This window comes from Puma concolor, chromosome C2, assembly GCF_028749965.1.
Source record: "Puma concolor isolate L17-30 chromosome C2, mPumCon1.1.hap2, whole genome shotgun sequence".
In the NCBI taxonomy this organism is placed as follows: Eukaryota; Metazoa; Chordata; class Mammalia; order Carnivora; family Felidae; genus Puma; species Puma concolor.
This window is the reverse complement of record NC_141675.1, coordinates 83,223,338-83,234,564: the sequence shown is the minus strand read 5'-3', so window position 1 is coordinate 83,234,564 and position 11,227 is coordinate 83,223,338. Positions and strand designations below refer to the sequence as shown.

Sequence of the window (11,227 nt, the reverse complement as noted above, 5' to 3'; positions counted from 1 at the left end):
TGTTAGATATTTAGGTTGTTTTCAATGTGTCACTCTTTTAGAAATCATTAGGGTGAAAATGTTCTTCTTTTGAAAGTAGAATACCATACCCTATATTGCATTGTTTTGTTATAGAAGTAGATTATGATTTACATAACATAAAATATGATTTATATTATATATTTATAGCAATATAAAATATTATCTTTACAAAACAGAAATGATTAGAATGAGTAGAAACCGTAAACCAGGATAAATAAACAGATAGATGAAAGGGAGAAGAAAAAAAAGGAAAGATTGATAGATTGATAGATAATGGTGGCTTAAGGAAGAAGGCATAAAGAGGGCATTCTAAAGTAATACATATAGAAGCCAGAGGAATATATTTTCTTGGAGGATAAGGGGTATTGTATATAAAACAAGAATAAGAACTATTGTGTAAATTTGGGAGGATGTTTGATTTTTAGAGATGTTAGAAAGAGGCAATTGAAGTCCTCTTTAGATATTTGATTAGTAGGGAAGTCTTGGAAACCTGATGTATTAGGGTCCAGACAGAGACAGAACCCATATCAGTGATTTCACAGAAAATATTTCATATAGTAATTTTAAGTGGGTATAAAATTGCCCACTATTGAAAGAGTAAAAGAAAACTCTAAGGTGTAGGAGAGATGGCAACTGCTGGAAGCTGCCAGCAGAGGGAGAAGCTCCGCTCTTCTGCACATGGTGTCTTTGGTGTCTCTGAGCTCAGGAGAGAGAGGCATCCTGGGTCTGGTACTCAGACCTCTGAGAAGGGGACCCTGCTGCTATAGAAACACGGGGAGCCATCATGGGGACAAAGATTTGCTGAAGTGCTACTCACAGGAACCACAAACTGACAGAGATCCCTCAGGACAACGAAAAGCCAGGAGCAAATTCTGGCTTCCTCTTCCAACCCTGCAGCCTTTCTCAAGCTCCCTCTATTCACAGAATCTGTTAGGGAAAAGCCACCAAAGCAAAAACTGGTCTCAGGACCAGCTTCCCAGAGGACACAAGGGTGGGTTTGGAGCAGAAAAATATTTTGATAACTGGCATAGCCTAGGACACCTGGATGGCTCAGTCACTTAAGTCTCCCACTCTGGATTTTGGCTCAGGTCTTGATCTTGCGGTTTGTGAGTTCGAGCCGTGCATGGGGCTCTGCGGGTCGACCTGGGATTCTGTCTCCTCTCTCTGCCCCACTTTCACTCGCTGTGGTGCTCTCTCACTCTCTCTCTCTCTCTCTCTCTCAAAATAAATGAATAAACATAAAAAAATTGGCACCGCTCATATCTTCTGACATGGATTGAATAAATAGATCATGGAAGGCAATACACCTATTTAGGATAAGGCACTCAGAGCCAAGACTCGCTCCTTCTTTTCTTCTTGGATTGTGGAAATGAAAAGGCTTCATTCTGATAAATTCAGTTACCATCTTCCTGTGCTTTTAAAGAAAGAGATCTGAAACTCAGGATAGACAGGTCAAAGCTCCTACTCTGCCACTGGATTATGTTATGACCCTGAACAAATTATTTACATCGCTTAGACTCAGTTTACTCTTTAATAAAAGGAAGCTATGTCTTTTCTATCTCAGGAAGTTTTTGTGAGGACCAAAATGAGATAATATCATGAAAGCACTTTGTATGTCACCAAATCATTGATTTCCTTTCCAAATCCAGATCGTTTCTGAGTATGACAGGGTGAATTTCTATAACATCACTTTTCTCTCCTATGTGTATTATAAACATTGATGGATTTTATGGATTAATCTTGTTTAGTATGACTGAAATGTATCACTCTCTTGCCTGCCTATTTTTTCCTTTCTTTTTTTTTTTTTTTTTTTAATATGGAACACTTCACGAATTTGCGTGTCATCCTTGCGCAGGGACCATGCTAATCTTCTCTGTATCATTCCAATTTTAGTATATGTGCTGCCGAAGCGAGCACTGTTTTTTCCTTTTTTAAAAAAAGTTTATTTTTTTTGAGAGAGAGAGAGAGATGGTGTGCACAGGTGTATGTGCACACAAGCGGGAGAGGGGCAGTGAGAGAGTGAGAGTGAGAGAGAGAGAGAGAGAGAGAGAGAGAATCCCAGGCAAGCTCCATGCTGTCAGCACAGAGACTGATGCAGGGATTGATCTCATGACCCTGAGATCATGACCTGAGCCAAACTCAAGAGTTGGATGCTTAATGGACTGAGCCACCCAGACACCATTTGCCCCTTGCCTGCATATTGTATAGTAACTTCAGTCCCCACTGCCTACATTGTAGTCACATGCTACTTAAGCAACAAATTACATTTTCATCCTCACCTACATTTGCTAAAGTCTTTCTCCATAATATATTTTTGTAAAAATGAAAATAGGGATAGCCTCATTTGACCTTCTATAATAGAATAGTTTACTTTGTGTGAACACATTGTGTTTTCATGATTGTATGTAAATCTCTTTATTCTATCACTTATTAATGATTTGTCTGTTTATAACTTTCTCCTTGTGAAATTGTAAGCCCTTTGATATTGGAGGTAGTTTTTACTTATTTTTTTAAAAATGTTTATTTACTGTGAGAGAAAGGAAGAGAAAGAGTGGGGGAAGGGCAGAGAGTGAGGGAGAGAGAGAATCCCAATCAGATTCCACAATGTCAGCACAGAACCCTACGTGGAATTAGATTTCACAAACCGTGAGATCATGACTTGAGCTGATGTACAGTCAGGTGCTTAACGAACTGAGCTACCCAGGCACCCCTAAAGGTAGTTTTTATATCAGTGCTTCTTACAGTGCCTTGCAGGTCACAAGTACATAATTAATACTTTTGCATAATATATTTGCAGAAGACTTGTCAAAACATTATGTTCAATTTGATATAAGAGGTGAAAGAGACAAAGAAACCAAAGATTACAGGTTTGTGAGTCTAGAAATGATGGGAATTTTTATGTAATATAGAAATTTGAAACAAATGATGGATTAGAAGAAAGTTATAAACCCATTTGTCAACATGCTCAGGTTTGGTTGTTAGGAGAATGCTTAGCTGAAATGTTTTGATCAATTAAGAGACTGTTTTTAGAGGGTTGGCAAAGGAGAACTAACTGAGGGACAAAGAACAGAAAGGCCTAGGAGAGTGTCATTCACCTAATAAAATGTATTGAACATATTATTTTGTACAAGGAATCATTGGTGACTACAATTGGTAAGATTGCCAACTGTTGTGAAACGCACAGATTTAGTGCTTTAAACTGGTAGAAGCAAATCCCAGAAGTTGGTGTCCTTTCATATTTATTCATCCTTTCAACAGATATTTGCTTAGCACCATTCATAAACATGTTGTTGGGCTACATTCATTTGTTGCTACATAGCAACAAAGAAATCAGAGAGCCTCTGAGATAACTGCAATTAGTATATAAAACTCTGGGGAGCCAGCAGGCAATGGTGTTGAGGCTGCTAGAGGAAGAGGTCTCCTTCAATAGTGTCTGAGCCTGGAAACTTTCTTCTACTTGTCTTAGCCTTCTTGTGAACAATAATCCATGTTCTCTAGCCTCTAATATATTTGACCTAATCATCAACTCCTGGAAAAAAGTATGGACACTGTCTAGAAAAGTACTGCTGGTCTAAAAAGTAGGTGTCCTAGATTCAGGGAATTCCTATCTTGCTAAAGCCAAAGTGTCTTAAGTTCTCTTCTCAGTAGATATTTTTTATATTTCAAGGGAGCAGACCACCTGGACACATCTTGAGCAGTTGTTGGGGCATGGTTTGGCTGCATTTGTCCCCATATTGAGCCCTGTGTTTCTAGAGCTTAGTTAAAAGAAGAGATACATTTGCATTAATCACATTTCTGTTCAAAAGCTATTTCCTCAGAAATATCTTTGTATTAAAAGAGCAGATGTCACTCCCTATCCTTTTACTCTTCATTATTTTTCTCATGATATTAATTGGTATTATCCTCTATATCATTGATTCTTTATATCTATTCTATTTATGGTTTGTCTACCCATTTGAATGTAAATTTTATGAAAACAGAGATTTAATTTTTTTTGTCATTATTGCATCTCCAGTGCCTAAAACAATGCCTGACATATAATAAGTATTTGATACTTACAGGATGACTTTGTTGAATGGAAGACTAGATTTTTGTTTAAGTTCTCCGCCAAAACATCATTTTCATTATTTCCTTTGCTTTGATGCTAAAGATTTTCTTCCACAGGTTTCTCTAGCCCTTTAATATAGGGAACATTGCTAGTACTTGACATAATTTTACAGCTAGATATAGGGTCCAAAACCCAAGCTGGTATCTGGGAAAAAAAGATACCTTATCTAAGGGACCCAGGCACAAGAAAATGAATTAAGAGTCTCATTATCAAGTCAGTACTCTTAAATTAAGAAGAGGCTCTTTGGCTAGAGTTGGTACATATCAACCTTCCATCAAGTAGGCTTGAGGGGTCATTCTCATTAGTACTGATCCAAAGCTCCTTACACTGCTTTCACCTAAGTCTGGATTTTAGCCAAATCTAGACCGAAATAATCTGAAGTGAAGAGTGAAGTGCACCACATGAGAGGAAAGGCAATGAACTATGCAGAAGCAAAGGACACTTTGAGTTTCTATGTAGCTGTAGCAACTGGAATCCAAACAACCAGTTTACCAAGACATTCCATCAATGGTTACCTGAAGAGTTACAAGGACTTAACTTGCATGACTAAAGTGACCAAAAACCTTAGTCAAATGAGCAGCTTGTTCAAAAGGATACATGCCCCCTATGTTTATTGCAGTATTATTTATAATAGCCAATTATGGAAGGAGCTCGAGTGTCCACTGATAGATGAATGGACAAAGAAAAATGTGGGACACACACACACACACACACATACACACACTGGAATATTATTCAGCCATAAAACAGAATTAAATCTTGCCATTTGCAACAACATGGATGGAGCTAGAGAGTAGAATTGCTAAGTGAAATAAGTCAGAAAAAGATAAATACCATACTATTTCACTCATTTGTGGGATTTTAAGGAACAAGAACAAAAAAAAAAGGGAAAAAAAGAGAGACATACAAAACAAACAAACAAACAAAAAAACAACAACAGACTCTTAGCTATAAAGAACAAACTGATGATTACCATAGTGGAGTGGGGGGAGCAGTTGGTGAAACAGGTGATGGGGATTTAGAAGTGCACTTGTGTTGAGTACAGGGTGATGTATGGAAGTGTTGAATCACTATGTTGTATACCTGAAACTAATATAATACTGTATGTTAACTATACTGGAATTAAAATTTTTAAAAATGAGCAGCTGGTAACAACTTTTAAAACATAATACAATGAATAGTCATATGTATGACCAAGGACTATGAAAATATCTGTTTTTAGAAGTTTCAGTGATTATTTCTTTCTGGTATTTAACATTTACCATCCAATGCACAACAAATACATTTTTTTGCAGCAATATAGTTGGAATCTAAAACCCATTAAATCTCAGTTTGTGAGTATCATGTTTCTCTAAAGTTTCACTCAGCCTCTCAGTAAATACTTAACACAAGAAGGATGGGGTAAAATCCTAAATTGCTAATGTTTGAATATAAGTACCAATATGCTAGGGCACATATCCAAATGGTTTATGCAGCTACATGAATAAAACTGAATTAGTCTGGAGCTTGTGGTCAAGAATGTCTTTAATGTCAGAGAGGGTACTTAAAGGTAGTGCTACCCTCACTGGTGATGATGAGTTTATATGTCATTGGCTGCTTTCTTGCCTTTTTTTGCTCTGGTTCAAGCAGAATGAAGGATTTTTTTTTTGTCTAGATGAGATTATCTATAAAAAAACATTTCAGTCTCAAGCGTCTTGTACCCTCAAACTGTGCTCCTAGGAGTCTTCTGTGTTCCTCTGAACATCATTGAACATCAAAGTCCAGCATGGGAATTGAGGAGATTTTAGTCAGGCATGCACTTCATCCAGAGTAACTCTACTTTTACTTCATTTACATACTGGAGTTTGAAGTATATTTTTACTTGAACAAAGTGTTTTGTGAATAAAAACAAAAAAAAAATTGGAAACAAAGAGAATAGAGTGGGACTGGGTATAGGCCAATGACTCTCCAGAAAAAAGAACTGGTCTTTGTTAATTATTGATATATCTTTCAATTTGATTTTGGTGATTCCAATGGTCTCTAACTGCATGAAAATGTGGTTAGATCCATTACCTCTATTACTTTTTTTTGTATTAAAATATGGTTTGTTGTATCACTCAATTACCAATGCAAGAGACCAGGGCAAGAATTCACGTTCTAAGAAAAAGCATATTAATAAATAGTTTTCATGAAAACAGCAATTTTCTGTGGAAAGGAATATTGGTATATCTGGGCATGCAACTTATTAATTATCTCTGAAGTTAGCTATGCATGATTGACTCTGATGTCTGTCACCAAGTATAAGAAAAGTCATTCATGAGAATATATTAACCATGTTCTAAAAACATATTATAGAGACTGATTGATTTAGTGGGAAAGCTTACTTCATATTGACACATACATTTAACTAAGACAATGAGAATGCAAAGAAAATGGTATTTGAAGATAGGAGTTAATGGAGCAAGGGAAATTGAGAATGCAGAAAAATCACAACCTGAGCTCAAACCAGAGAAAACTTTTGAGTTATATTTTAATGATTATTTGATAGAACACCTTTTTAACACAGAAGTATTTAACTTGGCATTAATTTGAATCTTAGGTTCTGTGCCTTTGAGAGGCTATGGATTATAATGAGATATATAATTGGAAATTAGAGAGCAGTGACTATCATTATAAGGACCTCAGATAAGAGGGACACTGAAAAGTCATTGAGTTGGATACCAAGGGGTTGGGGTTCTGAGCTAAGCTTTACCAAACATTACTGACCATAGACAATTAACATTTTCTCTCTTTAGGTCTCAGTATCTATAATTTCAGGAAATAGAACTAGTCATTCCTAACATTCTTCCCAGCTCTATCATTATATGAATTAAAGCAAAATAGAAAGCTTGGACTCATGGCACATGTGATATTCTATCTATCTATCTATCTATCTATCTATCTATCTATCTATTATTCATTCATTCTATTTATTTATTATGAAATCTAGTTGAGATAAAAATAAAATTGATTTTACAGCAATCTGTGTGCAGAGAAAAACAGTTTGAAAACTAGAAGATAAATAGAGGGAGTGATTGTCAGAGGTTATTAATGAAAACACTGAAAAGAACATATCTGGCATCCATAAAAAAGGGACACTGTCCCTCTCAAATTATTTCTGCTTGAGAAGAGAGTGGTCTTTTGCCCCATCCCTCTTTTTATTGGTTCTAATAACTAGAATTTAAGTTTCACCAAATTTGAACATGATTTCAAAAATTCAAAGAAAATTCTACTTCTCAATAATACCTCCTTTCCTAAATCACCAGTATGTATGATAGTTCATCATTTGAGACCTGAATCATTCAGAGTTCTTAATGCAAACAGCAGAAGTCACTCTTACTAGTTTTAGCAGGAAGACTATTAGGTAGCCCAAGAAAACTTGTGTGGACCAAGAATTTAGCAGAAATGCTACATATCTAACAATCACGTGCCCAGGAAACCCATATCAGGACTAACACCAAGGAAGTGTTATAGTAATACACCATTTCTACCACTTGATACTTATAGCTGAGCATGCTCAGGACTCTAAGAAAGCCATCTGAAGAGAAACAAATACCTTTGCTTCCACATTTCTCAGCAAATCTGATGTATTCACGTGTGATTATCCATGAAGGCTGAACGATTTCAGTGTGAGGTGCACAGTATTCCAATTTTTCATGCCTTTTACCCATCTCTGCATTAGATGAGGGCATTGGAAATGTGAAGTCACTGAATGGTAGAGCCTCAAGATGGAAGCTGCTTGGGTTCTTGAGTCTCTGGATGGAAGAAATCCAAAACTTGACAAAGAACATAAGTATCTGACCACACAAGTAAAGAACAGATCTTTATTGTGTGAATTCATTGAGCTAATCCATAATTAATTTATCGGTTATCTGTTAAAATATCTAATGCAAGTTACTATAATAGCACATGGAAAGACAATGGCATTAGTCATGAATATATATGTAACACAGGAAACTAGTTTGATTAGTTTCTAGTCATCTTTTCTGTCACTGGTCACAATGTTGTGCTTATTCATGGATGACTTCCTTTCTACAGTACCATTCCTTGTCCCTTTGCTCTCAGTCAGGATTTTATCTTTACCTGGTAGGGGACCTAGGGAGGTTTCTTAAACCTTTATTTTGAGTGTTTGAACCCATGGATCCTGTTTGTTTAAGGTTGTTATAATTTTTTATCACTGAACATAGAAGGAATAAAGGGCTCCTCTGTGTTCCAGAGGATTTTTTGTGTTTCAGACAAATTCCTTACTGGCTGAAAAATGTTAACACCAACCTTACCCCTTTGATAATCAGGATCAGTTGCTTTAATAGCAGTCTTCTTTGTCTTCTTCTCCTCTTCTCCTTTTTCTCCTTCCTGTTTCCTCTCCTTCCTCTCCTCCTCCTCTTCTTGCTTCCTCACTCCCTCTCTCCCTCCCTTCTTCCTCCTCTTCTTTTCTTCTTTCTTTCTTTCTTTCTTTCTTTCTTTCTTTCTTTCTTTCTTTCTATCTTTCTTACTTTTTGCCTTTGTATTCAGTGATAAGTAAAGTGGGAAATAGTCAGTATTCATGTCAACTCATAATTAAGTGACCCTAATAAAATTTTTTTCTTATGTATTAAGATCTTTAAGCTAGCAAAGTCCAAAGTCAAGGAAGAAAACAATAAATACCACCTCCATTTCCAACCATTAATTTTGGTACCCATATATTGTGGTCATGAGAGATACAGCCAGAATAAATAGTCATTAGCTCAGTGAGTGGATCACATTCTGAAAGAAAGCACTTTAACTTTGGATGGTAATGTTTTCTAGCTGGTGCTTTAACTGTGTCTTCAGTTGGCAAATCCATATACCAGATGCCAGATGTTTCTGTACGGTTGGTTAGCCATTACCATGAACATAAGCCTATTGTATTACTTCTGATGTAAGGTGTGTTTGGAAGCAATGTTGTGGGTGTTCTTACAATAGTGAATTCATTAAGTCCATAGTGCTGTTGTCAGAGAAACAGTGGGCAGGCAGGGAAAATGGCAGTATCTATTCCAGTGAGGCCAACTCATTGCCCCTTTCATGATGGAACTGGTCCAACATATTCAACTTCACACAAGACATCTTGCTAGTTCCCCTAGCTATTGGCCCCCTTTTGAGTTTAACACGTTTCTCTGATTCTGGCAGATTGGACAGTCAGTATTATCTTCACCTTCATGAGGTGAGGTCCATGTTGTTGGGCATGTATTTAACTGCTTTCCCTGACTCTATACTCATGTTGTGAGTCCTTTGAGCAAACAGTAGAGTAAATGGGGAGTATGACTGACTGCAACCACAACACTGTTACTACATTTCTGTAACTCTAGTCCAAAAGGGTCATTTTTAGTGAGTATTCACATTCTGACCTCTGGATTATACCTCTTTTCCAGTCTTTGTCAACAATCTTCCAATCTTATTTCTTCCATGTGCCTTGCCGCTGATTCAAAACATTAGCCATTGCAGTGAATCAGTAGATCTATACCTCTGACCATAACATTGAATATACCATGATTTGTTTAACCATTCATCCATTGAAGGACACCTGTGTGCTTTCCATGTTTTGGACATTTCAAATAAAGTTTCTATGAACCTGTGTTTCGTATGTTTCTGTATGAACTTATGCTTTCATGTTTCTGGGATAAATGCTCAAGGATGTAAGTATTGAGTTGTTTCATAGGTATAAGTAGTATATTTACTTTTTAAAAAAAATGAACTGCCAGACTTTTCTAGAGTGGCTGTCCAATTTCCTATTCCCATTAGCAATGTACAAGTGATTCGGCTTTTCCATATCCTCACCAGCATTTAATGTTGTCACCATTTTTATTTTAGCCATTCTGGTAGCTGTGTAGCGAAATGTTGAACATTTTTTTCATGAACTGATATGACATTTACCATGTGAAATATAGCCTCTTTGGTGCCATGTATGTTCATGTCTTTTGCCCAGTTTCTAATAGGATTTATAATTCTTCTTCTTATTATTATAAAATGGTGAGTTATAAGCCTATTGTACACACACACACACACACACACAAATATATATATATATATATATATATATATATATATACACACACATACATACATATACACACAATATATAGTGTTTGCTCGAAGGACTCACAGTCAGGAAAATAAGTTAAATATAAGCTCAACAACATGGACTATACCTCGTGAAGATGAGGATAATACTGACTGTTCAGTCCATAGACTTTCTTTTTTATGCTCTCCACAGTCTGTCACATGCAATAGCTTTTAGTTTCATTTTGCTTTGTTTTCTAATAGGACTAACCTACTACCTTTTCCTTTTATAGACTACAGTATTTGTGTCAAGTCTAAGAACTCTTTTTGTAGCCCTACATCCTTAAGTTTTCTCTTGTTCCTTGGTTTTTGATGACTTGGTTGAATTCAATTTTTTTTGGCCACATTTATAAGAGAATTTACACTTTATACTCATTTGATAGATGAAGGGAGGGCATGAGAGGTGTGGACAAGGATGGGAAGTGTAGTGCAGTAGGAAGATCACAGCCTTTGTTGTCAAATAGATCCAACATTACATCACAGTTTGGCCATATATTGGTTATGTGATATTGGTGGCTTTACTTATCTCTGCATCAAAATAAGGATAATAGTATCTATGTCATGGGTAACAGATTAAACGAGAGTCTATAGCAGAAATCTGGGCATTTGGTTTATGCTCAATAAACAGAAAAAACTAGCTGTCAGTGTTAATATTACTAATCATAGTCACAGATCAGATCACGTGTCAGCATTTATTTGTAGAGGAATTTAGTTATGAGATATTCTTTTCTCATATTGGCATTCAGGACAATGAAGAAGCCAAAACCTGAGATATTATCTTGTAGTAAGAGAGGATTGTTTGGGGTAGCAATAAGGAAACAGAAATTACCAAAGAGGGCATAACAAGAGGGAAGAGTATATGTTGGGAGGTGTGTTAGACACTTTCAGTGTCTTGTGTTCTCTGCATTGGGCAGAAAAAAATTCCCAGCTCTTTTGTTTTGGTGGGGTCATATTACTACATCTGACTAATGGGCAGTGATGAGAAGTAAGTAGGTTTGGGTCTTG

At 36.4% G+C, this 11,227-nt stretch overlaps 1 non-coding gene across 1 annotated transcript; it reads right to left on the bottom strand.

The window, feature by feature from the left end:
• Window positions 1-1,831: 1,831 nt before the first annotated feature.
• On the bottom strand, window positions 1,832-1,938 carry LOC112850660 (U6 spliceosomal RNA). The gene has a single exon (XR_003222737.2). It is a non-coding gene; the product is annotated as a U6 spliceosomal RNA (small nuclear RNA).
• Between the last annotated feature and the right edge of the window lie 9,289 nt (window positions 1,939-11,227).